At 35.9% G+C, this 4,791-nt stretch overlaps 1 pseudogene; it reads right to left on the reverse strand.

Moving 5' to 3' along the window:
- Nucleotides 1–265: 265 nt before the first annotated feature.
- On the reverse strand, nucleotides 266–546 carry LOC141501155 (small ribosomal subunit protein uS10-like; annotated as a pseudogene).
- Between the last annotated feature and the right edge of the window lie 4,245 nt (nucleotides 547–4,791).

Below are 4,791 nucleotides of genomic sequence, written 5' to 3' on the forward strand. Positions count from 1 at the left end.
TTTAATTTTTGGGGGGGAGGGAGGGTAGGAAACATTTGAGAAAAACTGTTGAAGACTCTACAGTCCTCTCAGGTCCCAAGTTTCACAACTTGGTTCTTACTATCCTTGCCTCCTCTCTATCTTTTATCATCCGCCTCCCCATGTTGAAGATGTTGTCAAGGCTTGTTGATTTACCTTTGCCCCTTCTCTACTATGATAATTCCAACTCCCTGGTATAAACCCTCATTTTTAAAATTTCAATCAATTTATTAAAAGAGATGATTCATCAGGCATCTTTAATGGTGACTTCAACTTCTATGCTTGGTTCAATGCTGATAAAAGTGATCTGTTTAATAATTTCAGAAGGACTGTGAAAATCAAGAAGGCATTTGTGGATTCTCATTTGGATCCAATCCCAAGTCTTTGCAAGTTCTTTTCTATGGTTCCTCTAGTTAGCTCAGCACACATTTTCTTGAGTGACTTGCCATTGCTGGTGAGGATGATTCAGATCTGATTAAGGGCCATTTTGGGCTCCACCAGTGACTTGCTGGTATCTTAGAATACCATTGTAGTGGGGAGGCTTCCTGACAACTTATTCCTTGTTTTGAGTGATTAGCGTTGAGTAAGGAAGAGGAGAGGTGGGGAGTGCTGCCTGCATGGGACTGCAGTGATGGTATCTTCATTAGATAATCTCATCTTTTTACACCTGTAATAACCTGTTATTGGTCTGACTGTCACAAGTCAATTTCCACTGCAGTGCATTCTCCATTCAGACACCAAAGCAATTTTCATAAAGTACAGATTTGACCATTCCATTGCTATACTTAAAAAAAAACTCCAGTGACTCCCTTTTTCCTTTAGGATAAAACAAAACAAAACACCCTGTGTTTAATCAAAGTCCTTCTTAATCCTATCCTTCCACTCCAACACTTCTCCAGTTTTCTACCTTACTACCCCTTCTATATATTCTGTGATTCAGTGACACTGTTTTTTTTCAGTTCCTCAAATAAGACATATCATCTCTTGGTTCAAGACATTTCATTTGACTGTTCCTCATTGCTTAAATGTTCATCCTCCTCATTTCTCTGGCTTATGGTTTCCTTCAAGTCCCAGCTAAAATCCTGCCTTGAATAGGAAATATTTCCCAATCTCTTTTAATGCTAGTGTCTTCCCTGTTGAGTCTTTCTGGACTCCCTCAATCTTTCCCCAGGTGAGCATTGAAGGGGTGGGATACAAGAGAGACAAGGAAGACAAGTTTCTCTCTATATACCAGGGTCTCCAAGGTCTCTGTTTATTCACCAGAATACAAATGCTTAAATATCATTCCCAGACTCTAATCCAATCCCACTCCTCTGGCACTTAGTAAAACAAGGTTCTGATGCTCAAAGGCACCAGGTGATAATTTACAGTGCTCTCACACATAACAGTCCCTAACACTTCCCTAAGTTAATTATTTCCCTTTTTCCTTGTATATAGCTGGTTTGCACGTTATTTGTCCTAATGAATTGTGAGCTCCTTCAGGATCAGGTCTGTCTTGTTTTTTTGTGACCCTAATGCTTATTTCAGTGCCTGCCATATAATATTCACTTAATAAATGCTTATTTAAGATGATGATGATGATATTTGTCCTTCATTCTTGAAGAAGACCATGACATCGGGGAAGGGATGCCATGACAATCACATAAATTGTGAGGGGGACCTGTGCTTGGTCACCAGACTCATTTTTTCCTCCAGAGCCATTTGAGTCCAGTGGTCAGATGTGAATCAGACTGCCTAGAGATGGCCTTGGATGTGAGACCGTCAGAGTTTAGTGACTTTCCCAAGGTGACAGAGCAAGTAAGTGTCAAGTGTCTGAAACTGTGTTTGCCTGACTCCAAGGCCAGTGTTCTATCCACTGCACTACCTAGCTTATTTATAAATTTATTGACAGATTGACATCCTTCCCAATCTTTGTTACATATACTACTTCCCTGGCCAGCAACATTTCATTTACATATTTTAAGCTAAAATGATGAAATGCAAATCTCATTCTCAGATACCATGTTTTTCATCATCTGTTCATTTCCAAATATACTTTCTATTTCTTCATCTCTTGTTTTTGATGGGCAGCAATCATGGAAATGCCATCTGTGCCCCTATTGTCCTTAGTTTCTTGCCGAAGCCTTCATAATCTTTGGCTGTGTTTTCTAGATTCCTTATGGTATTATTTGTGCCTAGGTAAATCAGTAAAAAAAAGCATAGCATTCATACACTGAAATAAATGTTGATATGGGTTCTTCCATGTATGTTGGGAACATATCCCAGGAAGACAGCAGATCTCTTTATCATGGTTATCAAATAGTAGTTAAAAAATTATTGTCAAATAGCTGTGTCAGTACCCCTAAAAAGCAAGTCACCAATCACTATTGCTCTTCTCTTATTAGATGATCTTTCACCTGAGAACATCTGTGAATCTACTTAATCATTAGCTGGAGGATAAGCAACTTCTTCATTCTTAGAACATAGAGCCTTTTACTCTTTAGCAAGAAACTATTTTCCCCAGGGCTCCTTCTTCCCTTTCTATCTCCAACTTCCAGTCATAAGATTCCTTTTCTTCTTTATTCTGTTAAAATTCATTTTCTTTTTAAGGAAAATTTCATTTCCAATAAGTTATGGGGTTGAGAAGTATTTTTTGAACTCCCAAAACTTTTTTTAAGAATATGACCAATCTGCATATATATATATCTATATATATATACATATATATATATATATATTTGAATATAGTTAGCAGACACAAGGTAGTTAATTGTGCAGTACCTACAGTATTAGGCCTGAAATCAGGAAGACCTGAATTAAAATCCAATCTCAGCTAGTCACTAGAAAGTCAATGAACCTCTACTTTGCTTTCCACAACCATAAAATGGGTAAATAATAACTGCTACATTGCAGGGGGTTTTGTGAGAAACAGAGGAGATAATTTTTATTTAAAAATGCTTAATGCATTGTTACATGGTAGATGATACATAAGTACTTATTCCTTTCCCTCTCTTTGGAGATAGAGCAAAAATGCAAGCAGTGTAAATCTTTACATCTTGCTTTCCATTCTTACTAGAACTGTAATTCTAAATTTTTTACTTTTCACACTATTTGATTAGCTTTTAACCTTGGCAACATATTTAAAAATCCTTTAGCACTTCCTACCAATTTGTCATCCATATATGGTTTTCTTTACCTTCTCTTACTAAGCTCTTAACTTTTCTTGCCAATTTATTATTTGCCATCTTGTAATTTTCCTTTAATGCTGTATTTCCTCAGGTCTTTCCCTTTAATCTTTCTCCTGAAGGTTGAGTTCCTCTCCTTCAAGTTTTTTCTTTATTTAAAAAAAAAACATTTAGCCACATATTTTAGTTTTGCATCCTGTGTATTTATTCCTCAAAGCATTTCTCTCCCCTGCTTAGAGAACCTATGGCATTTATATAAAAAAAAAGAAAAAAGTTAAGCATATCTAACCAACAAGTCACAGAAGTCTGCCATTAAGTGTTATGTTCCATAGCAATAATCCCTTAGATCTGAAAAGAAGCTAAAGAGGTTGTTTTTCTCATCTTTTCTTTGAAGACAGCTTGATCATATGATGTTACAGTATTCAATTTTAATTATTATTGTTTCAAATTACATTGTTATAATCATATATATTGATTTCCTCTTTTGATTTGCTTTGCTTTGTTTCAGTTTATATATCTCCCCATATTTCTTTCATCATTTTTTTTAAAACTCAGTAACATTCCATTATGTTTACATATCACAATTTCAATGACAATTATGCAGCTGATGATATCTATGTTGTTTCCAATATTTTTATTACACAAAAATGATGCTATATATTTTTTGCTTGTGTATTTATTTGTTTTTGATTGTTGAACTCTTATTAGAAGAGCTCAGAGAAAAAGGTTTGGGCATTTTAGTCACTTAGCATAATTACAAATGTTTTTTCAGAATGGCTTGACCAACCAGGAATTTCAATGTGTATAATCCTCCATAACTTTTCTAATACTAACTACTCTTTGTCATCTTGATCATTTTTTAGATGTAAGGTTAAAAACTCAGATTTGAGTTCACTTGCATTTCTGTTATTAGGTCTGATTTGGAAAAACTTTGCACATTTTTGTAAGCAATTTTTTAGAACTGTTTGTTCACATCCTTTGACTATTTAGTTATATGAGTTTGTCTTTTGTTTTAGACAATTTTGTTAATTTTTGTGGAAGGCAGTGTAAAGTGCTCTGATGCTAACACTCACTTAAGGGTCAATCTTGGGAAGAAATGAGCTACTGAAGAATCATTGCGCAGTTAACAAAAAGAGGTTCCAATTTGCCTTAACAAAGCAAGGTTATACAAGATACAGTGGAATTCAGCTTCTCTGAATGTAGTCCCTTTCATCTCCAAGGAAATGTGTGCCATTTCTCCTCCTCCCCCAGAAGAGAGGACTAGGTTTTCTCTTTTATTGGTTAGGGGAAAAGAAGTTGCATCAGGAAAATCTTGGTAAATATTATAACTATTTTCTCTCTCTCTCTCTCTCTCTCTCTCTCTCTCTCTCTCTCTCTCTCTCTCTCCCCCCTCTTCCCCCCTTTCTTTTCTGTGTGTATGTGTTTGTGCATAATATCAGAATGAAATCATGACATAGAGTTCAATTTATGGATAAAGACATAGTGTCTGACACTGGTTTTGAACTCAAATCCTCCTGACTCCAGGATTGGTGCTCTATCCATTGTACCACTGAGCTGCCCCCTAGGTTTTGAATATTACATTTTTTCTCTCTCGCTTCCTTCCCTCCCT

The sequence above is a fragment of the Macrotis lagotis genome, chromosome X, assembly GCF_037893015.1.
Source record: "Macrotis lagotis isolate mMagLag1 chromosome X, bilby.v1.9.chrom.fasta, whole genome shotgun sequence".
Taxonomy (NCBI): domain Eukaryota; kingdom Metazoa; phylum Chordata; class Mammalia; order Peramelemorphia; family Peramelidae; genus Macrotis; species Macrotis lagotis.